The sequence below is a fragment of the Oryctolagus cuniculus genome, chromosome 6 (genome assembly GCF_964237555.1).
Source record: "Oryctolagus cuniculus chromosome 6, mOryCun1.1, whole genome shotgun sequence".
Lineage (NCBI taxonomy): Eukaryota > Metazoa > Chordata > Mammalia > Lagomorpha > Leporidae > Oryctolagus > Oryctolagus cuniculus.
Window position 1 is genome coordinate 24,677,177 of NC_091437.1, and position 14,911 is coordinate 24,692,087.

Below are 14,911 nucleotides of genomic sequence, written 5' to 3' on the forward strand. Positions count from 1 at the left end.
GCTGTTACTGCTGGCATACTGCAGCCGGCCTACTGCGCCAATGTGAAGCCAGGAGCCAGGTACTTCATCCTGGTCTCCCATGCGGGTGCAGGGCCCAAGGACCTGGGCCATCCTCCACTGCACTCCCGGGCCACAGCAGAGAGCTGGACTGGAAGAGGAGCAACCGGGACAGAATCCGGCGCCCCGACCGGGACTAGAAGCTAGGGTGCCGGCACTGCAGGCAGAGGATTAGCCAAGTGAGCCACAGCGCCGGCTCTCTGGCTTACTTCTGAGCACACGGTAAGATGGCTGTTTGCCACTGCCTGAAATCTGGCTGTGCCAGTGTGATGGACTTTGTTCAGGGATGTGTCACCCTCTTGCCTTCTTACTCTGCTGCTGAAATCATGGCTCTTCTTTTCTTTTTATTTAATTTGTTTGAAAGGCAGAAATACAGGAAGAGTGAGACAGACAGAGACAGATCTTGCATCCACTGGTTCACTCCCCAAATGACCACAATGGCCAGGGCTGGGCCAGGATAAACTCAGGAGCCTGGAGCTTCTCCCCGGTTTCCTATGTGGAAGCAGGGGTCCAAGGGTTTGGGTCATCTTTTGCTGCTTTCTCAGGCCATCAGCAGGGAGCTGGATCAGAAGTGGAGCAGCAGGGACTTGAACTGGTGTCCATATGGGATGCTGGTGTTGCAGGCAGTAGCTTAACTTGTTGGGCCACAAGAACTCATGGTTTTCTACACTAGCACTATCCAGTTAATAGAGTGCAAGCCACCGTGTGAGCTTTCACATTGTAGGAGGCTGGGCAAGATGGCAGCTGATTAAGATGTGCCAGTGATGATCTGGGCATGAGACTCCAATTTGAACAGTTTTTCAGACACCAAACCCTTGCACAAGAAAGCTGGGTGAGAGACCACAGTGTCTGGTTTTAGTATAATGGCAAAAAAAAGATAGATGGAAGAAGGCAGGAAGGAAAGAGCTGAAAAGTCACCCATCTTCTGCCCCAAGCAGCATTCCTCTACGTGCCTCATTTGTGGGGAGGGAATGAGAATTAAGAACAGGGTTGAGACTTTAGACCCAGTGCTAAGCAGGGATCCGTGTCCCTTCCCAGGGCCGGTACCTGCAAACTGAGCTTGTGGACCCGCCTTGCGTGAGCAGCAGGGTGACTGCCTCCTCCATGTCTCCCCCGGCCTCTAGTGGACAGTGGAGCAAAGCCCCAGACCCTAGCATGCAGCGTGGGAAAATCAGTACGGGACTCTTCCTTCAACCTCAGTGCCCAGCCTGCCACAGTAACACCTGGCATCAAAGAAAGCCCCAAGGCCTCCTGTCCCTAGGCCAGTGTTCCCAGAAGGAGCCTCTAACAGTTCACTCTGAGCAGTAAATTGACTGCAGATTTGGGGCAAATCGGGGATAAATGCGCCCTCTAGTGCTGAAACAGCAATAGTGCACCCGTAGCAGGCTTGTGAGGGCCCTCAGCTGTAAGTCGCTGTCTAGTGCTGAAATAGTGAGCTAGTGACTAGTGCTTAGAGAAAATGAGCAGCATTTCTGGGAGACAGGTGCAAAGTAAACCAAGTAATAAATGCTGGAAAACATTTTTATTTATTCTTTTTAAAAGAGTTATTTACAGAGTGAGAGGGAGAGACAGAGAGGTCTTCATGCTGGTTCACTCCTCAGATGGCTGCCATGGCCAGAACTGCGCTGATCTGAAGCCAGGATCCAGGAGTCTCTTCCAGGTCTCCCATGCAGGTGCAGGGGCCCAAGGACTTGGGCCATCCTGTACTGCCCTCCTAGGCCATAGCAGAGAGCTGGATTGGAAGTGGAGCAGCTGGGACTTGAACCAGTGCCTATATGGGATGCCGGCACAGCAGGTGGAAGCTTTACCCACTATGCCACAGCACCAGCCCCTGGAAAACATTTTTAATCCCTCGACACATAGGTGAAATTATGTCAACATACATCTGGAATTTTTGGGAATCTTGATCTCACTTAATGAAATGATGGCAATAAGTTTTAAAATCATACGAATCCTTGAGCTGAAAAGTACCTTAAGCAAAACTTAAAATATGACACAAAGCATCAGTAGCAGACAGATCGGACAAAAGAAAAGAGTTGGTAAGCTTGAAGATAAGCTATTTGAAAATACCTGGGGAGGGGGTAGGAAAAAATGAGAAAAACTGAAGAAAGGTTACAGGAACTTAGGGACAGCATTCCAAGAACAGTATGTGAGTTACTGGGGTTTGAGAGGGACTTGAGAAAGTCGGAGCGTGGTCAGAGCTGGAGAGTGTACTCTGAGAGGTGGTATCAGGAGACTTCCCAGACACAGAGATACAGCTATCCAGATGCACAGAAATCAGCCATCAGACTCAGCTCAACCAAGACACATACTCAAGCTCCTCACGTTAAAGACAAAGCAAGGACTGTCAAAGCTTCGGGAGCGAAGAAGGAAACAACAGACAAGGACGTCCGGATTTGCCTAACTTCAGGCATCTGAAGAAAAATCTGACATGCCGGGAGAGAGTGGGATGAGATTTTCTCAGTACTGAAGGGAAGAACTGCCAGCAAAGGATGCTACACCCAGTAGAGCTATCCTTCAGACAGGAGGGAGAGATAGACTTCCAAGGGAAACGAGAGAATTTATCACCACCAAACCTGTCGCACAACATAGACTAACGGAAGTATTTTAAACTGGAAGAGACACTAACAGATAAAAAGAAAATATCTAAAGGTAGAAAATTCCATGGATAAGGAGCCTAGAAGTAAGCCCATGCATCTACAACCAACAGAGGTGCTGAGAGCAAGCCCTGGAGAAAACGCCTTTTCCATAAACAGCGCTGGGGAAGTTGGGAGAAAGAAATACAGAATTAGAGTGCACCCCTGTCTTCCACCGTGTGTCAGCATCAGCCAGAAATGCATGAAAGACCGAATTGTTAGAAATTTAAACTACAAGGGCATTGCAATGGGTGAGGGTTTAGGAATAAGACCCCAAAACCACGAGAAGTAAAACCAAAATGCTCCTGATAGCAAAGGAAATGATCAGTAGATTTCAGACAACTTGCAGGATAGGAGAAAGTATCTCAAAAATGTGTATCTGACAAAGGGTTAATAATCACAGTGCTTAAGGAAGTTAGCTCAATAGCACAGGAACAAATAATCCAAATCTGAAATGGGGACTAGATCTGAATAGATAATTTCTCAAAGGATGACATGGCTCACAGGTACATGAAAAATGCTCAACATCATTAGTGATCAGGGAAATGCAAATCAGAACCACAGTGAGAATCCCCTCACTCTTGTTAGAATGGCTATTATCAAAAAGACAAAAGATAACAAGAGCCCACAAGGATGTGGAGAAGAGGAACACTTGTATACTATTGATGGGAATGTAAATTAGAACAGCCATTGTGGAAAGCAGTATGGTGGTTCATTAAAAAAAAAAAACTTAAAAAGTAGAGCTGCTGTATGATCCAACAGTCTCATTACTCAGGATGTAGACAAAGGGAGTGAAATCAATTTGTTGAAGAGATGTCTGCATGCCCATGCTTGTTGTAGCACTATTCATGATAGCTGAGAAATGCAACTAAGTGTTCATCAACTGATGAATAAGGAAAATGTGATGTATATCATACATACACATATGTATCACTTTTATGCACGCATATACACATGATGGAATCCTAGTTAACCATAAGAAAGGATGAAACCCTATTATTTGCAGCAACACGAAGATCATTTTGTTAAATGATATTAGCTAGGTAAAGACAGGTACCACATGATCTTGCTCGTATGTGGAGTCAAACAAAATTGATCTGTGGAAGCTGAGAAGAGAGGGGTGGTTACCAGGACCTCTTGAGAGAGGAGCGGAAGGAGAGCTGGGAACGTAAGCTGAGGTTGGACAGGAGTAGGCAGTTCTGGTGTTCCATTGCATAATAGGGGCATTACAAATAATGCAATGCACTGTGTAAAGGTTTCCCATTTGTTTTTATTTACATATTTGACATTATCCTTGGTATAATATACAGATGTTTTAAAGCTTTCTGTAAATCAAATCTTACTTTCAAATGGCAGTATAAAAACGTGGCATAAGCAAGTCAAGTTATTTTAGTAATTTCCCTCACTTTTTGTATATTCACATTGTGATTATTTCCAAGCATTATTATACACAACACTATAATGAGGACCTTTTGTCCACACAACTTTTATACATGTTAGTTAAGTTTCACTAGGATGAATTCTAAAAATGTAGTTCTTGGGTCAAATGATCCATGAACTTTGTTTACAGTTCCAGAAGACCCTTGAAGTTTATATCTAGTTCTCAATAAATTCTAGCAGATTCTTTTTTGAAAAAGATTTGTTATTTGCACTGCTAGAGGGAAATTTCAGATTTTTTTGTTTGTTTGTTTGTTTACAAAGCCTTAAACCACTTTATCTGAGAGCGGGGCAATAGACGATTAAATCCCAGAGCCTGGAAAGATGGGGCTTGAGGAGGCATCCTGGCGGGGAACATCCGTCAGGGTGAAGGGCAAGGCGGCCTGTCTCAGAGGCGGCCGTGCCGGTGGTCCGGAGAATGCCGTCTGTTCCTCTCTCGGGGACGATGGCCAGCGTGGGACCTTGGGGGTGACCTGCGCCTGGGTCCCCGCCCGTAGAGCTGCCGCCGCAGGTTCCGGGAAATGGGCCGCAGGTGCCTGAAGTTGCAGAAGCCGCCTCGGGTGCATTCCCCCATCTCGTACTGCCGACAGCACGACTCCCGGAAGTCGGTGACAGGAGACAGCTCTGCGTGCACGGCTTGCCCATTGAACCAGCGGTTATGGAGTTCAGCCACTGCCCGCTCCGCATCCTCCTCCCGCCGGAACTTGACGTAGACGTTGCCCACGAGGTGGTCGCCCAGGTTGTCGCAGACATTCATCTCCTCGATCTCCCCGTACTTCTCCTGCAGCTCTGTGAACACCTCCTCGAAGAAGTTATCGTAGTGTTCCTGCACCTCCACGTCGCTCACGTGACAATGCGAGCCGTCTGCTGTTTGGGCCGTGTTCTGTGGATTCCGGTACAGGTTGAGCAGCACTATGGTCTGGCTGAAAGTCGGTTTGTTGTGAAGCCGAGAGCACTGGTCTCCGTGCCGGCAGGCCCCGATATTAAAGTAAAAAGAACGGTTAACCTTGTCCTCTCAGTCCCGAATATCGAAGCTAATTATTCAGCCATTTTTACCCAAACCCCAAATTTCAGATTTTTATATGGTCTAAATTGAACATTTGTCACGTGCAGATGCTTTTTGATGCATTGTCAAGTGCAGTGTTGACAAGGTCTCATAGGGTGAGCCCAGGGAAGTGACCCGTCAGGATAGGTAAGAGGCAGTGTTGACATTTGAGCCCTGCTTTCAATAGCAAATTGAGGCTGTGTTTGGTTTGCTTTGCTTAATACTTCGAATATCTTCTTTATGTGGTTCGTGTAGCTCTAACCTTCTCCCCAGTCCCGATTTTAGCCACAAGTCTTGGCTCTAAACAAAAAAATATATAGTTGAAGTCCTCAAGTAGAAAGAACGAATATCAGCCATGGCTGCTTCTGTAGGAAAAACCTCTTCAGTGTGTGAAAACGGGGTTGTCAGGCTGTAGCATCAAGGTGCCAGGAGAGGGCACTGCTGGCCCACCTTCTGCTTTGGAAATAAACAGGCTCTTAAGAGAGGAGGCTGACAAATTCTGAGATGGTTCCCTTCAGAGACCTTGCACTGAAGGGAAAATAACCTGATGTCTGGCATACGGGGCTGTTTTCCAGTGAGCCTCATTGGGGTTCTCCATCTGGATGATTTATGCTCACAAACAAACCACCTTGTTTCAAAATACACGAGAAGCCATGAGAAAAGACCCAGAGCTGTTTGAGATGGAAAAGCATCAGATGTGTGTTAGCGTAGTTCCCATTGTACACAGAAATAAAATGTGAATGCAGGCACTGTCGTGGTTGCCATGCTGCGTGGGACACCGAGATCCCGTGTCGAGTGTCTGGGTTCAAGCTGGGCTGTGCCCCAGGTTCTAGCTTTCTGTTGAGGCACACCCTGGGAGACAGCAGGTGTGGTTCAAGCACTTGAGTCCCTCCACCCATGTGGGAGAACTGGATTGAACTGCCAGTTCGTGGCTTTGTCATGGCCCAGCCTTGGCTGTTGTGAGCATCTGGGGAATAAATCAGTGGACGAGAAATCTATGTTTGTCTCTGGATCTTTCTTTGTCTCTCTGTGTTTCTGTGTCTATCTCCTTCTCACTCTCTCTGCCTTACAAATTTAAAAAATGCAAATGGAGAAATAGATGGAATGCAAGACTTCCTTTTGGAGATCAATAGAATTGAGCGTGTTAGGAAGGATGAGAACTGATTTCTGGACATTTTTGCATTTTGTTACTTGGACACTGTTGAGATACTGCAGCAGGAGCTGGGAGCAGAATGTTTGCTCGTGCTCTGTGAAGCCAGCCCTCCCTGCTGTGATCTGAGCTCCTTTCTCGCCTGGACCTGGGCCATGGTTTCCTGATGAGTTTTCTTTCCACCGCTGTCACATCTCCATCCCCTCTCACCCCTACTCTACTTTCTGTGGCCTGAACAAACTCTCTAAGACAGGAGCTGGCTCCCACAGCTTCCCTCCTCAGAACTCACCAGTATTTTCCCTCCATCCAAGACAAAAGCCTATGCTCACATGTCTTCCATGACCCTCAAAAGTCAGGCCTTCTCCCACTTTCCCAGCCTGTCGCTCCCCGTCTTTGTGGAGGAACGACACAGGACCCTGCGCTGTTCTTTCGTCTGCTTGGCCCTCCCCGGGTTTGCTGCTGGTTCTTCCCGGGTTGGCTACCGTCCCTCCACCTCCGTGGAAGGGCGGTTCCCCCTGCCACATTCCCCACTTCCGCAGGGGAGCGGCACACCGCCAGCCGGCTCTCTCGGGGGCTGCACAGGTGTTCCCTCAGATAGATGTTCCTGGTGCATGTTGTCTCTCTCCTCCTTTATAGTCCTCTTCCGCCAATCCCGACTCTGCTACCCACACGCCGAGTACGCTGCTCTCCTCCAATCAGGAGCAGGTCCTGCTGTTTATTGGTTGAACTGGAGGCAGCTGTGCAGAAGCTGTTTTCTCCTCTCCCAGCGCCATATTGTGGGAGAGCAGATGCATAGAATAAGTCTTAGTTCCAGTAACTTAGTCTAGTCCGGGTTGCTCCCCACACCAGCCTCGTGCTGTGCACCTCTTCCTGCTCCCTCTCCCAGTACTGCGCTCCAGCCACGCCGGCTTCTTGCTGTCTGCGCCCTCCCCTCCCCACCCTCCGCAGATCCCTGTACTGGAAACTTAATCTCCAGTGCAGCAGGCTTGGCAGGTGGGGCTTCGTGGGAAGTAGTTACTAACTGTGAAAAAGATTGGCGTTTTTCTGCCCTTGTGCCAAGGGAGGACCCAGTGTCCCTCCCCTCCGGGGATGCAAGGTACAGGCTCCATCTTGGAGGCAGAGCCGGAGCCGGCTGGTGCCGTGTTCCTAGGCTCCTAAGTCTTCACAATCATGAGAAAATGGATTTCTGATCTTTGTGAGTGGCTGGGTCTCGTGCATTCTGTCACGGCATCACAATGGGCTAAAACACGTTTCCCCAGGCGTGCTGTGCTGCTGAGTGTTTCCGAGGCCCTGTGCCTACTCTTCCCTCTGCCTCAGAGTTCCTTTGTCACTTTACCCAGCCTGCCACCTAGCAAGTCACCTCTTCCTGATCTGCCCCCAGATCTCCAGGTCAGATCACCTGTGTTAGGGTTGTCCAGAGACACAGAACCTACCGCACGTGCACGTGTCTGTGGTGAGGGGAAGTCCCACAGTAGGACATCTCCAAGCTGTAGAACCAGGGCGCCCAGGGGTGTCACCCTCAGTCTGAGCCCCAGGACCTGAGAGGACCCAGGGGCTGCCGCTGCAAGTCTCAGAATCCGAAGGTCAGAGGTCCTTGAGTTCTGCTGTCCAAGGGCAGGGCGAGAAGAGTGTCCCAGCTCAAGCAGGGAGGAAAAAGCCACCTTTCCTCTGCCTCTTTGTTCTGTCCAGGCCTTTGGTGGATTGTAGGGGGCCGCCCACACTGGGCAAGGGCAGATACTCCTTCCTCAGTGCACTAACCGAAATGCCAGTCTTCCAGGAACAGCCTCACACACCCAGAGAGAATGCCCTAGCAGTCACTGTGGTACCCTTAGTCCAGGTAGGGTGACACCTCAAATCGACCATCACGTCACTCTCCTGTCGGTACTCTGATGACTGACCTCAGGTACACCTGGTGTTGCGAGTTCTTATTTGGTGTATGTTTCAGGCCCTGTGTACAGAGAGCTCCTACAGGAAGGGAACTGTGTCCCATTCACCGTTTAATTTCTAACCCTCAGCTTATTCCTAACATGTAATAGATCCTCCATAAACTGCCTTTAGTATCATTTGAATTTGGGTAGAGATCCTCCATGAACTTCAGTAATGTGGCAACATGCCATACATTCCAGTCTAAAATTTTTGGAGGTTCTGAGATAACATTCTTCAGAAGTTTACAATTCATATTATAATGATGTTTGCTTGTGGTTGCTTTTATTCCTTTTTTCCCCCAAAATTATTTGGTTTTGGCAGAAGGGAGGAGGCTATCTGAGGCTAGGATTTGGATAAGTGTGTTCATAGATTCCTAAAAAGACATAGAACTTAAATGAATGATGAGAGTTTTCCTGGTGGGTAAGAAGGAAATATACTGTGAGCATTTGACAGAAGAAAACAGAGAGATTAAAGCGGAGAGAGAAGCAAAAGGCCCTTGAGAGCAGGTTCATCTTAGCGTAGAGAGGAGAGACTGGAGAGAGAGCAGTGAGTAAGGGCCTTCAGTTCTCCTCCTCCAACTTCTATTTCTGTCCTCACCAGCAGGAATTAACACAGGTGAAAGGTCACTGCCAAGTTTCCACCCTGGCAGTTCCTTTGTTGATAATGAGCTCTGAATGATCATCTCATCTTCAAATGTGAGTGTCTCTGAGGGGAGTATCATTCACTCAGTGACCTACGGAATTTGTCACTTCACAATGTACACTGTTTTAATGAGTCTTAAACTCTTTACACTGGTCCTACACCAATACAGGGAATCATAGGCACATCCACACATGTGTATTCACATAGGGTCTCACATATCTATGACCCCATGTGGGATGTCACTCCATTTTCCCATTGATGGATGGAGTTTTTGGGTTGAGACGAACCATCTGTCTCCCACATGGCATTTCTACTGCTTCAGTCACAGCTCCAATAATCACTTCCCCTAAACACATTAATGGGAAATGATGTAAAAAATAATTAAGTGTAACTATCCACTGCATTAGAAATTGATGATATCTATGTTTTGTAAATTAGAGACATGTGGAAGAAAATTATAGCTCTCACAGTTCACTGCTGCAGAGAGATCTCTTTATTGTTGTGTAGAATTCGTTCTGGTACGAGGAATATTTGAAAACTTTGTGGTTAAATATAAGGAAGTGAAGAGTTTAAGTGAAAGAGAAAGCCACTTAGGAAAATGGAGATCCAAGGAAGGTGCTGATGAGGGTGAGTAGTAAAAAGGCATCACACCATCATAACCTGCTTCTAATTTGAGAAATTAAATGTAGTCTAGCATAGAATAGACCGTTATGAACCAAGAAAACCAGGCAGAAATTTGGTTGATAGAAGTTGCTTCTGGTTTAAAATGAAATCTTAGACACAACTTTTCTTATGTTCTCACCAACTCACCTATGGAAACTTATATCATGAAGTAAATAGAGAAGTTTTCAACTCTGTCCACCTGGTTCCAGACATGACCAGGAGAAGGGAGCAATCGTGGACGAGCACTTGGGGGCTGCTTGTTATTTTCATTTTTTTGGCAAACTATTGCTCCTTCACTCCTTCCGTGTGGTCCACACACATACTTTCTCAGTGACTTTGTTGTTTCTACTAGTCATAGACATACACTATGAGGAAACAGCTCGACAGATGTATTGGTACGGAGAAAATGCATGGGGAGTGTGTGTACGTACTTCTACACAAGGATTTTTCCACATTGGTTGAGTCCCAACTGTGCTTGGAACCCATGCACATCTGTCTGCTCTGTAATTGTGAAATATGAGGAAAGAAGTTGACCAGAGTTCAAAGGCACCAAAGGCAGATACTGCTTTTTAACAACATTGAACTCTGTAAAACTCATTTATTGAAGCACATGAGAGGGGAAAAAAAACCACTGTGGAATTCATCAGAATATTAACAGGGTTGGCGAAAGTCTATTATTATTTTTTAAGATTTATTTATTTATTTGAAAGAGTTAAACAGAGAAGTAGAGGCAGAAGCAGAGAGAGAGAGAGAGAGACAGAGAGACAGAGAGAGAGGTCTTCCATCCACTGTTTAGGTCCCCAATTGGCCACAACAGCCAGAGCTGAGCTGATCAGGAGCCAGGAGCTTCTTCCAGGTCTCCCGTGTGGATGCAGGGGGCCCAAGGGCTTGAGCCATCTTCTACTGCTTTCCCAGGCCATAGTAGAGAGCTCGAATGGAAGTGGAGCAGCAGGGACTCGAACCAGTGCCCATATGGGATGCCGGCACTGCAGGCAGCGACTTTACCCACTATGCCATAGTGCCAGCCCCGAAAGTCTGTGTTACTCTGAAGATGTAGAGGAACTACATGAATCCAAAGGAAGTTTAGGAAACCATTTAGATTCTCAGTATGATGCCAGTAGACATGGCCTCTGTAAAACAGAAATGAAAATTCACAAGGCTAGGATAAGTGAAGTGATGAGATGGAAGGGAAGATAGATTTCCTGTAAACGAAAATACAGATGGAAGCAAGTATAGATTCCCTATAAGCTAAAAATACAGAATTAAGTCTACATTGGAGGCATTAAGGATCAGAAATTGAAAGGGGATTTAAATTTAGTTATGCAAGAAACAAACATTAAAATATAAATGTGTTCAATAATTAGAGGAATGGAATAAATACTCGGGTTGGAGTGATAATGTAGAGGCAAAACAGAAGAGATTCCACTTACAATTACAAGAATTGATAATTGAAGAAAATTCTGTAGTTTTTTTTTTAAACAAAGACTTCAATGGCATGATTTGGGTGATAGGGATTCTTACCTCATCTCCAGATAGAATCATTGAAGATTACTTGTACCTAGATAAATAAAATATTCGTTATAAACAAAAAAATTCCAGAAGTGTCCTTTCAGATGACCTACAAGTGACCCACAAAGAAACATCTGAGTCTGAATCATTCCTATGGAATAGCATCTTTGGGAGACTAAGAGAGCAGTGGTTTTAAGGGGGAAGCAATGTTTTACAATAATTATGTTGAAACAACAGGAAAAAGCTCTCAGATACACTGATGCTAAATAAGAGTACCATCCACAAGTTACCCTTTAAAATTGCTTGAAATATCTCAACTGGCAGAAAGGGCCATAAGTCATGTATTAGGGTGACATGTGTAAACATACCGGAATTTCTTATGCCACTCAAAGTCTCTCCCAGAGGAAATAATTTGATATGCTATGATTTATGATACAAAGATATTAATTGAAGCATTATTTATTTTAGCCAAATGTTGTAAATAAGCTAAAGGTACAAAATCTTAGGAATATCTAGATGACAGATTTGTCTTCACTCACCAGAAGTAATATTCAGGAAGAATTTTGAGATGAGAAAATACAAAACAGTTAATTGAAAAAAACATGTTAGAAGCTGGTTTATGTAGAATAATATTTATTATGTAAAACACATGGTGGAATAGATTAAAGAAAACACAGCGAATGTTAAGTGTGGATGCTTCTGAATAGGGGTGTGGGGCTGAGCTTTAAACTTGGACACAGTTTCAAAATTTTCCAGGGAGATGTTGAGCATAGGGATGGAGAGGGCAGCAAAGCAGGATTGCAGAACTTTGAAAGGACTTCAGAGGTTGTCCAGGATGGTGTGCTTTCCAGCCAGCAAGCCATTGCTAGAGCTACTTAAGCAATATTTAGTGTTTCCTGGAATAACAAATTGCATCCATTGCCCTTTCGCTGAGTACTAGTCACCTAATTTATTTATGTGTACTCCCTCCAAGTTGAAGAAGAATCATAGATGCACTCATCAAAAAAGTCTAGAAACACTATCTCATGCCTTCCACTAGCTGGTCTGATAGCCTTCCTCATACCCTACAGTGTCCATGATCTAGGGTGTTCAACCAGGGCCAGTGGTTGGGACACCTGGTTTCCACTACCGTGGGTCATACTTGACTCCCAGGAGGAGACTGTGTGGACTATTTTTGCAGAAGCACTTGTAATGCCAGGTGCTTGGAGCCTGACAGAATTGACTTTTTTTTTTTTTGACAGGCAGAGTGGACAGTGAGAGAGAGAGAGAGACAGAGAGAAAGGTCTTCCTTTGCCGTTGGTTCACCCTCCAATGGCCGCTGCGGCCGGCGCGCTGTGGCCAGCGCACCGCGCTGATCCGATGGCAGGAGCCAGGTGCTTCTCCTGGTCTCCCATGGGGTGCAGAGCCCATGCACTTGGGCCATCCTCCACTGCACTCCCTGGCCACAGCAGAGAGCTGGCCTGGAAGAGGGGCAACCGGGACAGAATCCGGCGCCCCGACCGGGACTAGAACCCGGTGTGCCGGCGCCGCTAGGTGGAGGATTAGCCTAGTGAGCCACGGCGCCGGCCTCAGAATTGACTTTCAAATATGACTCAAAAACTTAAAAAGCTGGACAATTTTAGGCAAGTCAATTAACCTTTCTGAAACTCTCTATCCTCAAAGAGGTGTTTTCTGATTGTACCGACATGGCACATACAGAGCACTTGGCACGCGGCCTGGTGCGGAGACCCTGCCCACGGCCACTGATTCTCTCCAGCCCTCATGAAGCCTGCAGCATCTGCACTGATGACCCCGCTGACTCCCCAACCTCATCCTCTGAAATGGGGAGCACTGTGTGCCCCACTTCCAAACGCGATGGAGCAGCTTTCGTTTGCCTGTAGCTTGTTCCAAGTGCCCTCTCCTATTATGCTTCCTAATTGAACACTGAGTACTGCAGTTCCTCTTGGCAAGAGTTCTGAGGGGCTTCCTGCTTGCTTGCCAATCTGCTTCTGAAGCAGCCTATTTTCTTTGCCTCTCGTATTGTCAGTGGGAGCCTCTGTGGAGACTTTAAGCAAGGCTGACTGAGCCACAGGAACAGAAACTACCTCCTGTGGAACAGCTCCCAGGCCAGCCTGGCATGGTTGTGGGCATTTCTGCTGTGTTCGGTCCTTTGGGCTGTCGTGCAAGGCCCAGACGCACTGATGGAAGAAGGATGTGTAGGGCTGACTTCTTTTTTCAGCTTATCGAGCAGGCCCCAGGGGACAGGCAAAGGAGAAAGGTTGGTTCAGAGCCACACTGAGCGTGAAACCCCTCTCCAGCCCCTCCTGCGCTCGTCTCTCCTGCTGGGCGCAGACTATCATAATCCCAGCCAGCCTCTGCCAAGCCTGCGCTCCCCTCTGGAGCATCCCCCGTCACCTGTGCAGTTCACCGTGCGGTGGCCGTCCTGTACACCGCGGATCCACTGGCCCCACGTGTTTGCTCACTGCCCAGTTTCCTCAACACCCATGGCCCTGGCTTACCCTTACCAAGTGTCTGAGAATTCAGACTGGGGAATCAGAGTGACTCTGAAACTTGGCTCTTCCTCTCCTTATCTGTGTGATCTTGAGAAAGTGAGAAATCTTTTCTAAATAAGATTTTCCTCCTTTGTAAAATAGGCATACTAATAATGTACTCAGATATCTCATAGGAGCGCTATAAAGATTAAATAAGATAATCCATAGACTCAGAAAAGTTCCCAGCATATAGTTAAGTGTAGCTCCTCACAAGGTAAGATTGAGAATCTACCCATCCTCCCACCCACTCATCTATCCATTCACCCACCTTCTGTTCATCCATCCCTCCTATTACTCAATTCCTGGTGCCCAGAGATAAATCAAACCGTCTTTGCCCTCCAGGACCTGGCAGTCTTACCAGGGAGACTGAAATACAAGGAGGCTTTCCAGGAGGTTACACACCTGCAAGTCTTAGGGCCTGCCAACTCGGAGCCTGTCCGTCTCATCCTGTGAGGAGACAGCTAAGAGAATTTTCATTTGGCTGCAGTATGCTTCCTCCTCATTGCTCTTAGTTACTCTTGATACCTCTTAATGCCAGAGAAAAAGCTGGAAGCTGTGGACCTTGTGCTGTGTCCTGATTTCAGTAGTCTAGCACCCTCTTTTGTTGTAAGGGAACTGGAACAACTTTGGAGCCCAGGCTGATGGAGCTCCTAGAAACTTTGCCAGGATCATAGTTCATTCAAATCAATTATTCCAAGCCAAGAGGCAGTCAACCCCTGGATGTGATTGGAGAGTCAGACAGCAAATGTTGCAGGTTGCCTGATGCCTCCTTGACACACTTTGCACACAGCAGGTCCAGCCAAACCATCCCAAGCAAGAAATGAGACAGTCACTGGGAGGTTTTCAGTCGCACAGATGTCCTTTTCAATATGAGATTAATCATAAAGGTCTCTGAATCACACAGAGCAGCGAAGCACATGGATATAGAAGTGGTGTCCAGTTAGCACGGAGGATTGCAGTTGTAATCAGCGCTGGGATTCTTGTGAAAGCCAGCTGGCTTACCCGATGCCAGCAGACCTGAGGTTGCCAGGGACACCTTGTGGTCTTCAGGAGCCAGGGGAGGGTGTGGGCAGCTCTGCGTGTCCTCATGATCAGAATCAAAGGCTCGTTTGTGCGTTGCCCCTGTGTCTTTGCACAACTCTCCCTTCCAGTTGGCACCTTTGCCCACCTGGCAGAACCCAGCCATTGTGTCCTCTCTTGCGTGGAATTTCACCTAAACACACAGACACTGATTCTTCCAGGAGTTCTGTTCAGTCGGCACCCTGAGGCTTCCCTTTTACTGTGATGTGCACACATTGCTGTGTTATGTGTGTGC

At 46.9% G+C, this 14,911-nt stretch overlaps 1 pseudogene; it reads right to left on the bottom strand.

Annotated features, from left to right (window-relative positions):
• Positions 1-4,396: 4,396 nt before the first annotated feature.
• LOC100342108 (splicing factor U2AF 26 kDa subunit pseudogene) lies at positions 4,397-5,180 on the bottom strand (annotated as a pseudogene).
• Positions 5,181-14,911: the final 9,731 nt, after the last annotated feature.